Source organism: Polypterus senegalus, chromosome 3 (genome assembly GCF_016835505.1).
Source record: "Polypterus senegalus isolate Bchr_013 chromosome 3, ASM1683550v1, whole genome shotgun sequence".
In the NCBI taxonomy this organism is placed as follows: Eukaryota; Metazoa; Chordata; class Cladistia; order Polypteriformes; family Polypteridae; genus Polypterus; species Polypterus senegalus.
The window spans coordinates 273,762,411-273,785,187 of NC_053156.1; positions in this window are offsets into that span (position 1 = coordinate 273,762,411).

Here is a 22,777-nt window from a genome sequence, read left to right on the forward strand (position 1 = left end):
CTTTGTGGAACATCATGGGGCTGTTCAGCCTCTACACTTTATATTGCTGCCCTACGATTGGTCAATAACGCTCCCCAAAGTGGCTCTATAGCACCCACACAGAAAAGGATAGACAATGTCCTTAATAACGCTTGGGACAAAGACTCATTTTTCTTTGATTTACCCCTCTGCTCCACAATTTAAAATTACAAATCAGACAATTCAGATATGATTAAAGTGTACATTTCATTTTAAGGGGATTTCAACACATTTCAGTCATACCATAGAGAAAGTATAGAAATTGTAAATGAAATTTGACCTCGAGATTTTGATGAATCTTGATGTTTTAGATCTTCCTGAGTGTAAAAATACCATTTTTGAAATTATGTCTGTGTGGTGGGTGTGTGTGTGTAAACACTATAACTCGTAGACGCTTTGTCCCTGGTCAATGAGGTTTTGTACACCAGCTTTATATCAAAAATAAGGAATCCTATCAACTGTTGGGCCACTTCCGGCAATCGGAACTGATACTTTAACTGAATATTTTACTGAATTTTCAAGTAAACTATGATTATAATTACAGATAGATAATTCAAATTTTGTATAGATATTTATAATGATAAAAAGCAAACAGATATGAAATTTAAGAAAAATTACTCAACCGGAAGTAGTATTTTATTTAAAGAACCCTCTCAATTTTTTGTATCATGGAAATATAAATGTGTACACAATATTAAAAACTGCATTCAATATAATGCATATTCTTTCGATAACTATTATTAATTTTATTTTCATTCATACATCATCAGTTTAATAAATATGTGTAAACATTGAACATGCCATATAAATATAAAGATATAATGGGAGCAGTAAGCTGATACGTTCCTGTTGTGTTCCTGGTAATACATTTAATTTTATATTTGTTTTTATTTCCGCCATCAGTAACATAATTAAATGTAGCTAAATGCAGTTTTACCAATAGCAATTTATTGCAACAAAAAATACTAAAACTTTTTCCATGTTTTTAGGTGACTATAACTCTTTTTACTTTGCATGTAATCGAGATAATGTATATGTAATCATGAAAAAACTCCACCACCGTTTTCAACCTCCCTAAGTGCGAAAATATCATTTTAATATTGTTTGATTATAAATAGAGATAAATAATTGTGTATCGATATTATCAATTACTTATGATGAGAAACAAAGAGATATATTTGAGAAATACTTGAAGTGGTTCTGATGACCATTTCCTCTGTCTCAGTATACGAGAAAGTCGAGGGGAGCACACTGCCGATTTTTTCGCACAATTCCCCACATTTCTTGAATGGCCAAGCCAGCCACCCGATTTAAATACAATTGAGCAGGCCTTCCATACGATGAAGAGAAAACTTAAGACACATGAATTATAAAAGGGCCTTTCATATACAGGAAAATAATGTATCTCACCTTGTGTTTCAGTCAACATTTGCCACTCAGTATCTGCTTGAACGTCCTCTTGTTCACTCAGCTATTAATCTATCAGAAGCCTTCACACAGAATGTCATGTTCATAAATACAAGCAAATGATCGTTCAACTGCTGGAATTACACAATAGCCCCCAAGACAACAGAGGGAAGAGCCCCCGAAAGAAGCAGGCGTGTAGATGTCTGCATTAGAGGCTTGGCAGAGCATTACCAGAGAAGATCTTCAGCCCCTGGTGATGTCTATGAATTGCAGACTTCAAGCAGTCATTACATGCAAAGAAAATGTGAGAAATTACTAAATATGATGGCTTTAATAGACCTGCCATTGCTGAGTCCAAACATTATGGTGCCCTGAAATGGGGGGGTCATGTAAAAAAAGTGTTCAAAGTGTCACTTGTACGCGGTGTGACTGTAATGTATGCAACAAGCCTTAAATTAAACTCTGCAATTTACACTTTAATCATGTCTGAATTGTTTGATTTGTAAGTTTAAACTGTGAAGTGGAGGGGTAAATCAATTGAAAATGTGTCTTTGTCCCAAACATTATAGAGGACACTGTAGAATCAAATCACGCCGTGCAAGTGATAACAGGAATGATCAGCACTACTCCTACCTACTGGCTGCTCCTACTAAGACATATTCCTGCACCCCACTTACACAGAGAAACAGCACTTGTCAGGGAATATCAGAAAATCCAGCACATGTGCAACTTCCCATTCACACTTTTTCTGACAATGTGAGTATTAACTGGCCTCGGTCCAGGGTTCCATCACTTATAAAAGCACAAAATTTGAATACAAATGATTTTAACCTCACAGACTCGTGGAGAAAAAGAATGGGTAGTCATGTCACCAGCCTTTTCTAACTTTTTTATCCTGCATATCTAAAAAGCCATCTGGTTTTGGCCGGCCCTGAAGTGTATGGTCCAGCATCAATTGAATATTAGAACCAATCATGGTAGATGTGCACACTTATCAACAAACGGGGAAAAATGTCATCTCCACAATTTGACTAGGCAGACTGTCCACCGCATCATAGAAGAATACCCTCTGAGAGCCTATCCTGGCAATTTCCTGACTTCCTGAGTGTGCTTCTCAACTGAGAATATTAAAAATTAAGATGTCTGTTTATGATAGGTGAAGTCATTTTCTAACCTGCTTAATCCAGGCCAGGGGTGTAGGGGGTGCTGGAGCCTATCCCAGCTAGCATAGGGCACAAGGCAGGAACAAACCCTGGGCAGGGCACCAATCTATTGCAGGGTGAACACACAAACACACACATCAGGGCTAATTTAGTGTCGCCAATTCACCTAGCCTGCATGTCTTTGGATTGCGGGAGGAAAGTGGAGTACCCAGAAGAAAACCCACACAGACACAGCAGGACTTGGGACGTGAATGCTCGTCTCCTTACTGCGAGGCAACAGTGCTTCCACGGCCACTCTTGTTTCGTGATGTGTGTAATGTAGTTGCAGTCATTTCTAGCACTTTTATAGGGTATATTTTATGTTTGTATGTGATTTGTATGCCATACAATAAATAAACAAATAAATATATAAATAAGTCTTTCTGTAATGAAACAGATATTCTACAGTAATTATAAAGATTCTTAAATGTAATTTGCTAAAATACAGATGTCTGTTTCAAATTCAGATCTGAGAAGATAATATAGTAGCTAAATGCTTCATCTAAAGTTTACGGCATAACCTTTCTGTGGGCACAATTGTTTTTTTAACTACAGCTTGGCACAAGTACAGCAGATCTGTTCATCCAATGTTTTGTAATGCACAATGACAAACGAAATTACTGTGGGTGCTGTGCAGAAACTCACCTTGCCAAATAAACAAGAAAGAAAATCGATATTTCAAGTTGAACTACCTCACTTAACTACATCATTTAATTCACTGAGGGGGTAAGGAGGATGGAGCTTTTATACATTCACCAACAACCATATTATTTAGTCAGTCAGTCATTTTCCAACCCGCAATATCCTAACACAGGGTCACGGGGGTCTGCTGGAGCCAATCCCAGCCAGCATAGGGCGCAACGCTGGAACAAACCTTGGGCAGGGCACACACACACACACACAATTTAGGAACGCCAATGCACCTAACCTGCATGTCTGTGGATGTAGCTTTAGTCTTCGACACATAATGTAAATCTTATCATCCATCCTGGTACTCATACCTTTGCACTGGTGACTGTGTGCCTCCAGAATTTTGTAACCACGCGGCCCTGTGCACGTCAATTGCACATCCCATAGACACGAAAACATGTGCTTATTTGAGGAACGGTTGTGTGAAGTGTCACTACTCACACTCACACAATCCAACATGAAAAGCACACAGCAATAGGCAAATGTCCACAAATTTGTGATGAGAAGTCACACAGACCCTGGGCAAAGATGAAAATCTGTTAAAGCAGAAATGGAAATATCTACAAGATCGATATGTTAAGGCAAAAAACTTTGGGGGGAAAAGCCTAGGGATTCTGCTGCTGTGCAGTGGACGCTTGAACTATAAACAGACCAGTGTGTACATGCACCCAGAGTATAAACAGACCTTCACTCAGGCTACAATTACAGTATTGTAGGTTCTACTTCCTTTGCCCAAAGAAAGTTCCCAACGACGCGCTGATCAACAAAGGTTGCAATTCTGCAGTCGAGCATCCATGTTCATTTGACCTTGGCTTCAACTAGACGAACAGCAGAATGCTGCACTGTGAATGTTCATACTACCCATAAGCCATCACAAATGTGTTGTACTGTGTCAGCTTCTGGCTGTTGTGGTAACTGTGTAATTTTCAAATTGCCTCTACTTTTTCATTTACCTTCATACTTCTAGCCGCAGACATTTCGGATTAGAGACACCTGTATTAAAAATTATTTGACTGTACAGTGGCAAAACTAAATAAATAATTCTTTTTCACAACTGGATTAATTTTCTTTTACTACAAACTAAGTAAATTGATGGATGATAGCTTAATCTGCAAAAAATAATTATTAACTTGTAATATTTTTTTAACATACTTTATTATGCTAATATCAATCTAAGAAGTGTGGCCTCTTAATAAATAACATTAAACATTAATTACCCAACGTTTTGAATGTATACTTTTGTTTGTGTTTGTTTTGTGGTGTCTTTGGGATTGTAAAGGATAGGGACCACCTACCCTGTCCTTACTGCTGAACCTAAGAGAACCAACACACAGAATTTGATATCTATAAAGCATTTATTGGGTGTATCAATGAAACGACCAATTTGAATGTCAGGGTTTGTGAAAAGCTCACACCAACTATATTTTCCTACTCTTGCTAAGTATTTTCAGATTGCTACTAATTAAAATTGCATGCGCACAGTTTAGCAGACTTTCATGTTAATGTATATCTTTGCATCACACCATATGAACTGCTGCATCTGTGTAATGTAATTTACGGTTACTCGTCTGTAAATAACTACTGTTGAATGGGTGGGTGGGTGACGCATCCCTTTCACCAGGTAAGGAGGGGGTTGGATAAATTCTTTGATTTTCATTAGGTTTTAGTTTCTTATTGGAAAAGGGTTAATGCTCAGGCTGGTTGCAAACCACCATATTGCTTTGATTATATTGACGTCCTTTATTTTAAAGTTGTTTAAACAGAAAAAGGACAGGTACAGTTCTTTAAGAGGGAGTGTGGTCATCTGATTGGCTGCTATACTCATCCATTTCCCCAACAATTTTTTGGCTTGAACCAGTACTACCAACAAAGGCTGGCACTGACTTGGATTATGTGGGCTTGAGAAGGTTAAATTATGATACTCTGTTCTCTTTTTGCCAATTCTTTGAAATGTAAACTACAAGGTCAGAGCTTTATCTTCTATAACCAAATTCCTGGGAGATCTCGAAAAGTCACCCCATGAGCGTGTCCAAATATTAAAGTAGAAATATTACATACTAGAGATATATTTGACACAAAATGTAGTGTCATAGGATTTCAGAGTGATGCTGGTGCGTCAGCAATATAAGGAGTGTCACAGGCTATGTTCACATTACACAGCTCACTGCCCAGTTCTGCTTTTTACTCAGATCAGATTTGCCTATTTAGACAGTCCACATTCCTAAGGACAAGTGACCTGTATCTAACTGTCATGTCAACGCCTCTGTCCTCCAAAACGGTATGCATGTGCACATCGATACACTTTTGTTCGCGTCATCTATGACATCAACATCATATTTGTGAGGTGATTCGTTGATATTAAGCAACAAACTGAATGTGCTAGTACCTGGTGTGTACATTGAATTTTGCTCTGGAGGACGGCAAACAGTTCTGAAAAACTGTACACAATTAGGTCAAGAAAGCAAAAAAAAAAAAGAGAGCTTTTCTGCCTTTCACGGCTGTGGGTACAAGAAAGGACTGTGGGACTGTGACTATTGTTACAGCTGTAGCTCTCCTATATTGTTGTTTGCTGCACTGCTGGTGCTGGCTGATAATAGCAGTGCTAAGAGCAGGGGTTCTAGGTCCCTAAAAAATGTATAGCCCAAGGACACCTTAAAAATAGTGAATTTGCCCCAGAAAACTAGCCCAATACCTAAAGTAGACAAAATGACACACAGGAAGATGGTGGGGTAGGGGAAAGTGTGTGTGAGGGGGAGTCAGAGTGAGAAGGTTAGGCAAGTATTATCAATGCCGGGGATATTTCAGAGTGATAGAACGATTATATACGAGTATTGTTGGGGAGAGGGTTCCTTTCAGAGATTTTCCAACGGTAAAGATCTTATACAAGTGTGAATAGCAGGGGAAGGGGTGCCAGATAAATGAAAAACATGGTAAAATTTATTGGAGGGGGGGGGGTTAAAAAATAGCCCAGAGTGCAGCGTTGTTTTTAAAAAAGTAACCCAAAAAGCTGCAACCCATGAAAGCCCATTTTTACCTGCAAACAACGATTGGCCATTTGACCAAGAAAACTGCGGACCAGGCAACTCTGGCTGAGCACATGTTTACAGGCAAAAAAATTAGATGAATTCCAATCTGACTGTTTTCATTCATGTGACCATGAATTGGATCCGTATCTGATCTAGGACCACATATGAACGTGACTCAAATCTGACTTGAAATGATTGGATTTCTGCATCCACACAGCCTGAAAACATCAAATTTGTGTCCCATTAAGGGAAACAAATCTCATTTGAGTCACTTCAGCCTGGTAATGTGAGCATAGCCATAAAGACATTGCTAATACCTTTTGTTTATAAAGCTACTTTAGATACTGTGGCAGACGACCGGGGACGTTGCCCCACCGGGATGCCTGAAGAAGGGAAGGACCAGGAGAGGGGCAATATCTTCCCCAGGGCGCAAGAGGGCCATCCCCCCGGATTACAACGGGGCCAAGAATTTGCAGCCTGGAAGCTCAACCTGGTTGGGGACCGTGGCTACCACCAGCGGGCACCTGAATGATCTTGTAGCCCAGCACTTCCTGGAAGAGGAACAAAATGCACCTGGAGTCCTGCAGGAAGTTCATCAGGGAGCACCTGGAGCACAGTTGGGTGCAACATAAAAGGGGTCTCCTCACTCCATTCGGGGAGCCAGAGTCGGGAGGCAGAGGACGGAGCTAGCAAGGAGAGGAGTGGAGGCAGCAGAAGAATAAGAAGAGAGAAGAAAAGTAAAAGGACTGAGCTGAGTATTGTGGTGATTGGTGCACTGTAGTGTGCAGAGAAGTACAATATTCATGTGTTTGGACTTCTGTGTGTCCTGGTGTCTGTTTGTGTCCGGGCTGATCTTCCACAATACAAACACTTAAAGTCAGACTTATAGAGAGGTTTCCCACTAAGTAGTTTTTTGTTGTTCCCCCAGAACTAAATAGAGAGATGTGCAGGCTACTTTGTATTTAAAGGCAAAATACATTATAAACTTGACCATTCAACCTTTCTTTGTAAATCAATTTTTTTGTTTTGAAAAATAAAGTTAATGTTTAGACAATAATCTGTATTTTGCTCTTTTGTGAATTATCTTTAGAACTACCAAATTTTAAATCTGCTTATAAAAATGATTTCTTCTTGATTCCAACTGAAGAGTTCCTGATAATTATATATTTTGTTTTGTTTTGTTTGTCTCGATTTAATGGTCATGTCATCTTCTAATCGGGGGTTTGGGGGGCGTTGTGTTGGGCTGGTCTGGGGCAGGGGGGTGGCCTGGAGCCTATCCCAGCTACTGTAATACTGGGCACAAGGCAGGAACCCAGGACAGGGCACCAGTCTATCACAGGGCAAACACACATGGGCCAATTTAGCATCGCCTGTTCACCTAACATGCAAGACTTTGGACTTTAGAAGGATACGGGGAGAACATGCAAACTCTACACAAGGAGGACCCAGGATGTGACTCCTGGTCTCCATACTGCAAAAGCAGCAGTGCTACCACTGCACCACCTGCATATTTATTTATTATATATAATTGTCTATTTAAAAAATGATACTAATTTGAACCCAAATGTATATATTTTAGCAAAATTAAACATCAGCCTTCAAGCATTTAAATCAAACCTTTAAACCTACAAACAAAATCATTATACTTCTCAAAATGTACACAGTGTTTTTGTGACAGCTTAGCTATTAGCTGAACAAATGAGCTTGATGGACTGAGTGGTCTATTTCCATTTGCCAGATTTCACATGTTCTTTTGACACAATGCCACCGAATTATGTATTAATAGAGAAGAAGCAGTATCCACAAAATGTTGGAGAGTGTGCATCATCTAAATCTGGAGCCCAAGCAGAGCTATGTGCAGTAAGTTAAGGATGGCATTTACTGTGCCCACACATTTCATAAAACTTGGCAGGAGATGGAGTACAGACTGGACATTTGTGGTTACGTTAGTTTTGCCGTGTATTACGGAATCGTTGCAGCTTACAAGGCTAATTGCTAATTGTTGTTCTGCAGTTGTTAAATTATCTTGATATAGATAAGCAGTGAATCTTAATGATACACCCAAGGTTGCACAGTGTTTGGCATAGTTGTCTCATATCTTTAGGAGACAAGGCTGCTCTTTGATCGTACCTTTTTCATTTGCGGTGCAGAGTTTGCACGAGTGGTCTTTATACCTGTTTAACTTCCACAAATTAAAGTGAGTTAGCTTGATTGGTGACTCCAAACTGGCCCAGCATGTGTGAGTGCACTAGCCCCCATAAACCATGGCACAGGCTCTTCCTTTTCTTGGAGGAAATAAGTGGAAAGGACTGGCGAGCTTTGTTGGGCTGAATGGCCTGTTCTCGTCTAGAGTGTTCTAATGTTCAGTGGGCTAAAGCGTATTTAGCAAGTGAATAGATGAAACAATGAAGTCAGACTAAAGTGCTCATGTGGAAATTTATCAATTAAGGGTTTATTGATTTGTTTTTTAATTGTTTTATGAAGACCAGTAGAGATCACGTACATAAAACATTTTCAGACTTGTGGAACTCGGTGGGTCTTACAGAGCCCGCTCTAACAATAATGGACACAGGGCAGAAAATAGTCCTGGATGAAGCACCAGTCCATCACAGGACTCACTCATTCACACACCCATACTGACAAAGAGGGTCAGTGAGCAATCAATGTAACCAGCATGTCCATGCGATGCAAAGAAAACCCAGAGAACCTGGAGAAAAAACCCATTGAGACACAAGGAGAATGTGCAGCCCTCTGATGGAAAACAACGGGGCATGGGATTTGAATCCAGAATGTTGGTTTTTGAGGCTTTAGCACTTATCATTGCTCCTTTGGACATCAAACCCTGAGGCTGTGGGTTCAAATCCTGTTACTGATGCTGTGTGACCATGAACAAGATGCTTCACCTTCCTATGCTCCAACTGGAGAAGAAATGTAACCAGTTGTGTTTCACATGGTTTATGTTCTCTTGGATAAAGATGTCAGCAAGGTTAGATAATAACAGCAAATGTTTTAAAATACAAAATAACAAGGAAAGGGTCATAAAGGTGTAAGATTTACATACATAAGCACACATACCTATGTAAATAAACAAATCAAGGCTTTTCAGTGTTCAGTATTTACCTAACTCTATATAGTTATACTGTATGTATATATATATATATACACACACATTTCTTTTAATTCATCTAATACATTTGTCTGTTACCACACTCTAAAAGCTCTTATTATGATATAACTTACAGAGGCACTTGTTCTTCCATCCATGTGAGCTCAAGCAGCTTAAATGGCTTTCTCAGGGGTCACACGGTGAGCTTCAACCTGCTGAACTTGTGCTTTCTTGTCCAATGGCTGAGCCCCTAAGCTATGCAGTCTGCTTTAATTAGAGAGCTCGGGAGATGCCTCTGAGAATTGTAATTTGAAGGTTCAGTTTGGTTTAAACATGAGACTACAAATTAGACTCTGTTTGAGGGTTAAGATTTTCACGATAATTAACCTTTTTGTAATCTCCTTTGGCAGATAATGATCCTAATCACTGAGTAACAAAATGTCTGAAATAATATACAGTATATATATATATATATATATATATATATATATATATATATATATATATATATATATATATATATATATATATATATGTTTTTTTTTACAAAGCTAATTAGCTTTCTGTGTGTAATAAGCCAAATAAACCCTTAGTTGTAAAGACATATGGTAACTTATTAATCCTGAAAGCTTCTCCTTTGTATTTTCTTAAGATTAAAGGGAGTTCAGATTGAATGAACAAATCTTCAGAAGACAGAATCCATCTGTGGTCAGTACAGCTTGACGCCACATTCTCCTCGCCTTGGTACCTTTACAGCTAACATTTGATCACACCAGCAGCCTTGAAGGGTCAGTTACTTCTTTGCTTGCTTAGGTGCTAAAAACAGTTACAACGTTTATAGGTCAGTTTAACAAAATGAAAAGATTTTTTTCCCATTGTCTCAAGTGAATAAGAACAGATTGTCAGTGAGTTGCTTGGAAACCATTTAGTGCATTTGGTAGCAGAGTTTTATCATGGTTTGAGAATATATGTTAGGAAGCACATTGGTGCTCCTGTTTCACAAATCCATGGCCCTAGGTTTGATCCCCATGCTTGGTTATTGTCCGTGTGGAGTTTGCACATTTTTTCCCATGTCTGTGCTGGTTTCCATATGGGCTTCTTTTTCCCAGTCTCTACAAATATGCTGCATTCCTAAAAATGTTTTTTATTGGCAGTATCTGATTCTTTACTATGTTGTGTGGTTTCTTGTAGCTCCATTGCTTGACCAAGCATCTGTGCATATGAAGTTGACTCTTTGTACTTAGAAAAACTTCCTAACATGTAGGAAAAAAATAATGTATGGTGGGCTGTAGGACACTAACAGATTGAGAAAGCCTGTGTTACTGGACATGTGCCATGAGAGTCCTTTTAGAATTGTGAGCCACTGGTATTTCATAAATTTGTTACCATCTATTCATGGTTATTCACTATATGGAGCCTGTTACCAATCTAAATAAATAAATGGTTCTTTCTGGAACCTTCATGTAGATGGGTCTTTTGGGAACCAAAAATGGAGTGTGGTTGGTCTAATTTCCATGGTATGAGTAGTTGTGTGCTGATGAACAAAAGACATCCTGTGACCTACCATAGCTCTAAATTGGATTAAGGAGGTTTGAGAATGGCTTGGGATGGAACATTTATATGTGCATGTTTGTATTCTGAAGTGACTTCTCTGAGGAAGTGAATGAAGACTCAGTTACTTTTTAGGAATGCTTTTCATTTCACATTAATTAAAGTTTAGGGTGGCATAGTGTCAAAGTGGACTCAGTTGCTGCCTTCAAGTTTCCAAGACCTGAATTCAGCTTATGACTCTGACACTGCATGAATGTGGAGTTAATATATCGTCTCCTTGTTTGTGTAAGACTTTGTCCTATCGCCATGTGGTGGTTCTGAACTGGCCCCCATATAGTGAGTGTGGTCAGGAAAGAACTGAAAACCCGCTTGATGTTGTCTCCTGTGGTGTCTGATGCTGCAGTGTTCAAAGCTTTTCCACCAGGTTTGAAAAAACGAAATGGGTGGATTTGTAATCAGCGATTTGGCACCTTTGATCACTCTTCATGTACAGTGCGTGGTTTGCCTCTTGCACAATTTTATATATTTTGTGATGTCTCAACTGTTCTTGTTTGAAAATCCTAAAATTAAGTGCTTATTTAATTCCTATGAGCTTAGCTATTTACTGACTCTAAGGATATTAGGTAGTGTGGCCTATAGTGGATGTCACTGAGCCCCAAAACTCCACACACAACTACATGCAGACAGTCTGGGTTCAAGTGAAGGTAGCTGTATTAAACAAACTACCTTTCCACAGGCCTTGTTTCCCCAATCACAACAATGCAATCCTTCCTTCCTTTTCTAAGTGAGTGTTGTCTTCTTCCTCCCAACTCTGACTCCCTGAGCCAAGTAGAGGGATCTTTTTTTAACTCTGGACCCGGGAGCATTTCTGGGTCAGGCAGGAGTCCTTGTATCATCACTATCTGACAGCTCCCCATGGCGGACCACACTGAACCTGACAGGGCTGGCTCATGGGACCACAACTCCCATGCTGCTGTGCAAGCTTCCATAATGGGGCTCGTTAGATGAAATGTTGCCACCCAGTGTACTGGGGGAAGCTCTGCTCATAGCAGGCAGTCACCCACTGCACTGTCTTTCCCGGTTCCCAAGTCCATCGCTCAGTGGCTGTTAAGACGCAAGCCCCAATGTAATGTCCTACGTCATCCGGGTAATGGAACTTAAAGAAAATAATGCCATTTACTTCCTGACCTTATATTATCAGGTAAGGGAGTGGGATCCACACCGGCAGAGACGTCTATTCATCCCTCACAATAGTTTAAAACATGAGGTTAGTTTTAAACCTTGGATGGGCTTCAGTTTTAATTCTGTTCATTCAGCAAATGAGAATGTAAATGACTGACTTTTGTCTTCTAATAATTATTTCCACGGACATGACGTACTATTCAAATTCAGCATTCGTTCTAAAAGGTTCCCATGAAGCACTGAATCCCTGAAAGCAGACACTAGTTTGAATGATGAGATTTTTTTTATATCATATTTATATAATCAAAGTGATCTGCCTAAACCGTTCAGAAAAAAGGACGAGCTTTGATTTTATAAACAAAACAAATGTGCCGGGTTATTTTACAGAAATCCAACCTGTCAGGTTCACTTAAATTCAAAGATAGGTAAATGACAAATAGAATTAGCTCAGGGTGTCCATGTTGTTATTGAAAACATGTGGGCAATGCTGCTCTACAGGACTAGGTGGGAGTGAGCACGATGATGGAGAGATCTTTTCAAACTCTTTGTGAACCTCTTTGTGCTCTTTTACTGCCACATCAGTGTTTTCCACTTCTGCATCAATGATTTTCAACATTTTATCTGTGTGAGAAGCCTGCATTGGAATGTAAGTGAAGCATTTGCGGTCTTCCTAGCAGCTGTTCTAAGAAGAAAAGTGGAAAACTGATTGGATATTCAATGACTACAGTTGACATACAATCTCCATCAACCCATTTGTTACCAAAACCACTTTTACCGAATCCCTGCAGCATTGGGCACAAGGGCAGAATTAACCCTGGATAGAGTGCTAGCCAGTCACGTGACACAATCACACGTATGCAAACACACACTATGTCAACAAACCATCTAAAATTCACATCTTCAGGATAGACATGGGGACTGGGAGAACATGAAAAAATCCAAGCAGACAATGACTAAGCTAGGATTCTAGCATGTGGAGCTTTAAGGCAGTGCTGACTGATGTGTCACCATGCTGTTACATGCAGTCTATCTCAAATACGTTTATGAAGTTTCGAGCCACATCCAGATTTCAAAATCTATATTTAAAGCACTAAAATGAATCGTGAGACTTGACTGTGAGTGGCACTGCAGACATAACCACATTTAGGTGACAGCACACATGCTCATGGAGTTACATTTGCCAACTAAGCTGCATTCACAGGAGCAGTTTAGTGCACCCAAACTATTTTCCGTTCTGAAACTACTTATATTATAAGGTTCTACTGCAAAGCTTGTGGCGCCTTAATAGCAAAAATGTGTCAAGTTTTAAACAATTTAAAAAGCCTAAGTATATTATGTTAAGTGCCACTTGTTGCGGTGTTAGCCATAGTAAAACACATACTGCTCTGTACTTAGGGCTGCTTTCCCAACAGATGTCTTTAGGAAAAAAATGGGCGTTCAAGAACTTCTTTACTGGGCATGCTGAAGTCCAATTAGTCTGGACCAGCAGACAAGAGCTTGTCGGGAGTAGAGGTTCAACCCGCTCCCAAATATCTGAACTTGGGTGTTGGCTACAGCCAGAAATCAATGATCCTAAAAAAGGTGGTTGAGATCATAACCCTACGACCTTCCCTGATTACCTCCCTCAGCTGGTCTGGCGGATGGAATAAAATAACATTTATGACTTCATTGCAGCCCAATGTATTGTGTGCTTGGAACGACCAAGTCCCTGATATGTGTCGTAATTCCTAAACTTACCCACAGCGAGATGGAAACATGGGAAAAACTGAAGGAGGAACACACACCCCTACCCTGCTGTTGCAAGTGTGGGGAGATGAGCCACCCCACTTCGACAAGCTGATCACTGCAGTTGGGTGTGTGATGAGAGGTATTGCTTCACTGCTAATCCACTAACCCTTCCCTAACCCTTTAATAGATATAGTGACACAGCTCTTACAGACTCTGGAAGCAACATTTTCATTGTTGTGCTCCATTACATGCTACCATGACAATGGAAATCTGGATCAACCAGTCTAACTTGCATCCACAGGTCCACCTCATTTATAACCACCTACTGAGGGGCAACTCAAAAGATCAAAGTGGCTGTCTTATGCAGCGCCCACCTTATCCTGTGATACTGGGACAGGACTGGCCAAAAAAAGTAAATGCAGAGAAGCATGAACCACGGCATCTAAAACAATGGGCCATATAACAGATGGTGAGAACCAATCTCAAGCTGTCTCTACGCCACTTAATAATAAGAAAAAGCAGCTTAATAAATGAATATTGTTCTAAACTCTTTCATCACTTTCAACACTTTCCGAAACATTACAGTTTATGATTTTGAAGCTTTAACACCTGTTGTTGAAACTGTCTAGAAAACATACTCTATTATTCCATTAATGACAATCAAAAATCATCTCATCTCTTTCTTATTCATTGGCTCAACATAAGATGCTCTCAACGAGACAAGTTGAGAGCCAAGCAGGAATTCATTCGGAATGCCAGCTGTCCATAAGGCAATGTAACTCAGACACAATTAAACTGATGTAAAAAATATTAAAAAAAGACTTTAAAAAAATATTCATTTCTAAATTTCATTTTTACAAAAAAGAAGTTCATTGCATTCTCATCGAAACTTCATTTTATAACGTAATGTACTGTGCAAGGCTCCATCTTCATATTAATTATTTAAAATATTCTAAGGGAGAAACACACTGCAATCTTAATGCATTATAGCATACTGTGGCACCATATTAAGCTGAATTATTTAAATTAGTCGAAATAGCAAACACATCACAGTCTCATTTAAATCTTGTATTGTAGCAAACTGTAGTGCACAAGGCACTTTATTGAAGTGAATTATGTAAATAAGTCTAAGTAGCAAACACATTGCGTTCTGGTTGAGGTATATTTCAATGCCTAAGACTCTCAACAGGTTTAAATGGAGAAATACATTTCATTTTGATTCATAATTGACATAGCAGTGTAAACAAGTCATTGTAGAGCCTGCAGCATGGCACTTTACCTTATCTGTTCAAGGACACGTTGCACAGATTTTTCCTTCTTTCCGAGTAAAGTTCTACAAATTGGGCTTATCCTCTATTTATAAAGCCAGAACCCCATGTATATGCAACACCTCTGCTGAGACACAATGGATTCGGAGTCAGAAGAGGCTTAGAGACTCTCTTTAATTCCAACTGGGAATCCAGTTGAAGCGGCAGAGAATTACTCTTGAGGCGGGAAGTGGAAGTGTATCCTGGGACCTGCTTGAGGGCAGGAGGTGAGGGGGCTGCCATATTCTAGTGCTGTTGTGTAAGTAATAACCAATGCAAGTGTGTATAGACAGAGTGCACTCTGCGTGTGTGGGCGCTGCTATCTAAATATACTTTTTTTGATGTTTGCTCTTAACAAGCTCTGTCATTTCTCTCTTATTAGTTTTATGAGATTTGACTCCATCTTTTGAAAAGCTTGGGGATGTTTCTTTTATCTAATTACACAAATTGGATTTTTAGTATTAAAATACATCATCATAAACCATTTTGTGTAAGCAATTTCAGTTGCAGAAAAACTGCTATTTTATGATTTGGTTAATTGAGTTCAGCTCTCCAGGGAAAGAAAATGTCCACGAACTTTGTGAGGGTGTCTACATTTATCTTTAAGAATTACATACCTGAGTAGCAAAAAAAAAAAAAAAAAACAGCCTCTAGATCACATTCTCCCTGTGGTTGTATCATTAATTAATATTATATACAGTATTCAGAGAACAATTTGACTACTTAATGGGCTCTGGGGAGCCATGGCATCTGTTAGATGCAAAATGAAACAGCTGTATACCATATGAAGAAATGCACACTGCTGATGGATAGTTGGGCACGCTGCATTTTTCTTTACTGCTTGCATTAAATTTACATTAACAAAGAAAAAAACAGTTTATGTGACATTCGCTTTAGGAGAAGGATTATCATGAAATATAAGGCTAATGTTATTTCTAAGGACATCAGTGGAACTCAGACATCAAGTAGGAATATTTGAAGCGGAATTTAATAATGCAGCTGGTTGATTTGCATTTAATAGTTGGATAGATGGATCATAGAAACTGCTGCAAGAACACCAGAAGCACTGGAGCCTGCATAAATGATCATTTTGAAATTTCTGTCAGTGTAATAAATGCTTCTAAACAACTCATAATGAACAGTTTGTTTTTGTTGGGAGTTTTGCATGCATTACCTTAATAGAAAAGTTTTTTTTTTCTTTGAAGTAGAGTTCAGTTTATTGGAGTGGCAGCTGGAAAAGCAAGAAGAAAATGGAAGTGAAAAAACGGCACATTGAAGATCACTTCCTGTGGACTTTCTTGGGCCAGATCGATGCTCCTTTCAGAACCAGGCGGTAATTAAAGCTAGCATCGAGTCGTTCTTGTGTGCCCTTCTTAAACAGTTAAACCTTTACAGCTACACACCTCAGATGCTTTATCTCCTTTGCATTCAGCTCCCAGATTGAAGCCAGTCAAGTGGTGAGGGATAGAAAATGCTGACTTGACGTTTGAGGGCTGAGTGTTTAGTGCTCACCACACTTTTCTATGACTTTTATCACACAATGACTATCCCAGTGGAAATATTTGCCTATAAACATGAAACCACTTACTCCATTACCCAGCTGTAACATTTGCTAGGTCATTCAGAAACCAGAATGATAGAAAGCTGACAGTATTTAACTATGTTAAACTATTAAAGAACTCTAAAACGGACTCGTCCGGGATCAAACCTGTGAAGCTTTGATTACCACCGAAGCAGTTGTAGCAAGTGCGTGTCACTGTTGCACCTTAACGCGGGTTTTTATTCTGCAGTTATATTTTTGAATAAAAGCGCATGTGTTCTGTTATATTTGTACCTTTTGTGAAAGTGTTTCTTTGATATTTGGAATTCAGGTTTCACACATTATACACTTCATGTCTACATTTTGTCAATTATTACTAAAACATGAAAAACGTTTCTGTTTTAACGATGTGTTCACATAGATCGTTGTAGACACGGAACACACATGAAATGCATGTGTTCCAAATAGTGATATATTATTTATCAAAGGTGTCATTTTGCTTGACTTCTCACTCTATACAACTCCGAGCAACTGACACTCAGGTAAACAGACTTGAGCTGAGAAAACTGTGTGGTGGTGGGGGGATGTGATAGCAGGCTGCTTGCTGTTTGCTACTTAGACACATTTAAAGGACAAAAGATGCTGATGGAGAGGTGAGAAGCGATTTAAGGTGGGACGGATCTACGAATTTTTTCACAGGCTCTGGTAATTCTAGTGTTAAAATGGCTTTTTCTTTATGATTACAGTGGCTTTGTTTGGTTTTAATTTCTATATCTTTTTTTCCTGATGTTTTAAGTTGTTTATAATGTGTATTGTTATTTATTTATTTGTTGTTTGTTTGGTGTCCTTGAGTTCTCAGAAAGGCACCTTGTATAAATAAAATGTATTATTATTATTATCAGAGAAGGAAACAATGTTCTAACTGGCTCAAAACTCTCAAAGTGACACAAATTTGGTCCTACTCTTAGCAGTAGGATTAACAGAATCAGTTTTCCAAATTTAGGAAACTACTCCTAACTTCACCAAGATTTAGGAGACCTTGCAAGCTTATGAACTCACTAGGATCTGCTAGAAGCTGGCATTCAGGCAGTAATTGACATGACCATTCCAGGAAAGGCATACTTTTTGGAAATGCTACACAACAATGAACTTGTAAAAAAGAATAGATCTGACAGAGATTGAATAATACTTGTAACAAATCTTGTATGTAACCAATTAATTCACCTTTGTTGAGAATCTATGTCGCATGTCCACGAAAATGGATACATATCCAATGTAGGACAATAAATGAAAGTGGCTCAAATTACATCTGAAAAGATTGGATTTCTGTGCCCACAGAGCCAAGAAAACATCAGATTTGTCTCACATTAAGGCAAAAAATTGTATTTGCGACACTTCAACTGGTAATGTGAATGTAGCTTAAATGTATTTTGTTTTTTTAATTGAATTTATTAAAATCAAGTAATGTTCCATACAAACAAGTCAAACTTAACAAAACTAAATTCAATTCAACCCCTTCACAAGAGAGAGAGGAAGGCCAACAGCCAGAGCAAAACTTTTGAGACTAGTAAAGAGGGAAAGGATGTCTTTCCCCCAATAGATAGATAGATTGATACTTTATTAATCCCAAGGGGAAATTCACATACTCCAGCAGCAACATACTGATAAAAAACAATATTAAATTAAAGAGTGATAAAAATGCAGACAATACTTTGTATAATGTTAACGTTTACCCTAAAGGTGGAATTGGAGAGTCGCATAATATAAATGTTTATTAGATCCTGCCAGGTTAAAAAAAAAAGTTTTGAACAGTAGGAATTACATTTTTTCCAATTTCAGGTAGATATCTAACATCCAATTGAACAGGATACGTCTACATAATAGTGAAGTAAAGGCAATTACAGTTTGTTTGTCCTTCTCCACTTTAAGCCCATCTGGAAGTACACCAAACAAAGCTGTTAATGGATTAGGAGGGATTGTGACACCAAGGCTGTCTCAAAGGCATTTATGTTAATAGAGCTCACACCCAAAACATATGGCCCTGTAAGGCTGGAGCTCGACTGCAATGTGTACAGGTTGGATCTTATCCTGGAAACATTTTGGACAATTTTAAATGAGAAAGATGTGTTCAATAAAACATTTTAAATAGAATAATTATTTGCTTTGCACATATGGAGCTCGAGTGAATTCTGTGCATGGCTGTCTTCCATTTCATTTGGTAAAAGTCCAATAAGAGATCCTTTTCTCGCTGTACTCTGGGATGTTTGAAAGGAAGGGACTTTAAAATATTTTTATGTATTACACAAATGGTGTCTAAATCTTCAAGACTGATTAATATTTCTTCTGAAATAGAAACAGTTGGGAGGTGAGAAAAATTGAGCAGATTTCTTTTACCAAAGTTTTTAATTTGAAAAAAGTGGGAAAATTGTGTTGATGGGAAGCTAAATTTGGAGTGTAATTGCTTGTAGGATCCAAAGACATTATCTGTATAAAGATCTCTAAATGATTTAATTCTGTACGTTTTCCAAACATTGAAAACTGTATAAGTTTTAAAGTGTGGAAAATAAGGGTTATCATTTAGGGGTGCCACAGATAAAAACTTCTTTATCTTGAAGTGCTTCCTACATTGGTTCCATATTCTGAGTGAATGAAGTACAGTTGGGATTTTAGTATATTGAAAATAACTTGCATTTGCTGGGGTACAAAGTAAAGGATATAAAGAAGTACTGCAGGATTTTATTTCTGCTGTGGACCAAGCTTGTGTATTTATCTATTTGTGTCAAAGTCCAGGTTTTCAGAGCTTGACTGTGTTAATTCTCCCTGCTAAAGTGAGATGGAGGGTAGACAATCTATGCACGTCTTATGTTTTTCCATGCAGGCAGCAAAATTTTGCTGAAAAATTGCTTTATATTTACTTGTAATGTTTACCCCATGGCATTTAAACTGATCTGTCATGATAAAAGGGAAGGTGTTCAATCTATTGTGTGCAAGAGGGTTCACTGGAAAAAGCACACTTTTATTGAAATTAATTTTGAGTCCAGATATCATTTAAAAGTCTGCTAGTACTGTTAGGACTGTAGGCACAGAATTTTGTGGAACTAATATATACAGTACCTTATCATCTGCATATACAGATATTTTCTGTTCAAGTCCTTCTCTGATAATCTCCTTTATCTCAGATGCATTTTGAAAATGAACAGCCAATGGCTCAATGGTGACTGCAAATAGCAGTGGTGATAGGGGGCATCTTTGTCTAGTACCACATTGTAGATTGAAGTAGTCTGAAGTAATGTTGTTAATACAAACTGAACCTTCTGGACTGGTATACAGTAGTTTGATCCATGCACATATGTTCGAGCCAAACCCATATTTGTGCAACGTAAAAACTAGGTAGTCCCATTCAACCATATCTAATGCTTTTTCTGCATCTAAAGACAATAAAAATTTCCAGGATTTTAGAAATTTGTGGGTGAATATATTACATCAAACAGACTTCAAAGATTGGAAGCTAAGTGTCTGTTTTTAATAAATCCAGTTTGGTCTTGTGATATTACCGAAGGAAGAACATTCTCAATCTTTCTAGCTATAACTTTGGAGAGTATCATTAGATCATTGATCTTTATGATGCACATTTTAAGAAATTCTTATTTTTCTTAGGAAAGACAGTAAGTAATGCTTGGTGAAAAGTATGAGATCGAATTTTATTGTCTAATAAAAGGGGAGCTAACTTTATTGAAATTGTTTTTATAAAATTCAGCAGGGTAGTCATCAGGGCCTACTGCTTTCCCGCTCTGAAGTGAGTTTATAGAGTCTAGTAATTATGAGTGTCAGAGAATTATGCACTGGACTGAGAGTATCTAGTTGCGGTATTTGTAATGCATCAAAAATGCATTAGATTGTGTCTTGTTTTCTTTAAACTAAGTCGAAAATTATAAATTGTGTAATATATACAGTATAGACTAAGTAGAATATAATATAAGGACTTATAGTAGTCTCTAAATGTGTGCATTATAATTTTATAGTCAATGATTTTATCTCCATCTGGTAATTACTGGTATTGCATTGCAAACGTTCTGCTTGTAGATTTGTTGAGCTAAGGTCATATTAGTCTTCTTTCCATGTTCATAGTAATGATGCCACAATTTAAAAAAGAGTTGTCCCAATTCTTTTGTTGTCGAGAGGTTGAGATCTGATTGCAAAGCCTGTCTTTTCCTATAAAGTGCCTCATTTGGAAACCAGTTGTGTTCTTAATCTATTCTGGTAATTTCACTGATTAACTCTGAGGCCTTTTTGATTTCCACTTTATTTTTGTGGGAGAGATATGAAATAATCTGTTTTCTTAAAAATGCCTTCAGAATTTCCCAGAGTATTCCTGCAGAGACACCTGAGGATGCATTTGTCAAAAAAAAAAAGTTAGTTTGCTTGGATATAAATTCTGGACAGTTCTTGTCAGCTAATAACAGGGAGTTAAGATGCCAGCTGCAAGATGAGTAGATGGGGCATAGGGATTTAAGCTCCATGATCAGAGGGGCATAGACAGACAAAACAATATAGAAAATAATTAATTTTTGAATTCTTGAGTAACAATGATGTACTGGCAAGAAGAAGGAATATGCTCTTAAATTTGGATTTAGAAATCTCCATGGGTCTGATAAGTTAAGATCAATTACAAACTGTGTAATTGTTTTTGCAGTGTTAGATATTATCAGCCATATGGCTGAAGACCTATCCAGGTCTAGATTTAAAACACAGTTAAAGTCTCCAGCCATTATAATTTAATGAGTGTTCATATTAGGAATGGATGAAATATGTTTTGGATGAAGTCTCTATCATCCACATTGGATGCATAGATATTTATCAAAATTAAATAAATTACCCATAACAATCACATTTCGTCCTCCAGAATCAGATACTACATCTGATACTAAAAATGAAATTGCTCTATGTATTAAGATTCTTACACTCCTAGTTTTCTTTGTATAGCTGGAGTGGAATATTTGGCCAGTTTAATGTCTTTGCAATCAAAACTGATCCTTGTTTAATAAGCGAGTTTCCTATAAAAATACTATCTTGCCATTTAGTCCTGTTAGGTGATAGAATACTTTCTTTCTCTTTAATTTTACTTTCTTTCTCTTTAATTCAAAATTGAGACCTTTGACATTCCAGCTGACAAAGTTCACTGTTTGGTTGTAGGTACATTGCTTCTGAACTTCTGTTGACATTTTATATTTTTTTTAAAATTAAGGTAATACATTATTACTTCAATAGCTTTAACCTTAATTTTTTAGGTTTTGCCAGGGGTTATGGCTATGAAGCCTATTAATATGTTGGTGCTTACAGTTGTGGGGGTATAAAAGATAGATTAGAAATTGCTTGCTTTCTTTCTAACCCCTGAAGCCCCCTTCCTATTTTGTCTCCCTACGTGGGCCTAGACCACACTTCACAAATTCACAGTCCTCTGACATGGCTAGAGACAGAGCATGTCCAAAACAAAACATGCCTCCCCCAGCAGCACTGTAGAGGGATTAAAGTAGAAATATGTATTGGCAATACAGTCTAAATACTATAAACCTAGCATAATGTTAATGAAAGCTGCATTCATGCAAAATTGACATGAGCATAAAAACCACTGTCCTAAGTGTGGATGAACACATGTATGTAAAGGACAAGCGATATCACCACACGGGTGGTCATGTATGCAAACTTTATTGTAGTAGCCAACATATTCTTGATGGGTGATTGACAGGGAAATGCCACACAGGTACACTGAGCTCTGTATTCTGTGATCCCCTGCACCATTCATGTTACACTTTACAAGACCTGGAAGGCTCACAAAAGCAGACAGAGACTCTTGGGTCATTGAATAAATACAGCCTTACAGAAGATAAGGGGGATCATGGAGAGAACAATAGCACATGACTTAGGAAGTTGGAAACACTGGAAGAGTGTGTGCAACTTCAATAACAATGCATGAACAGTCGTGGCAAGTTTCAGCAATTGTTATTTTATGAGGCATTCCC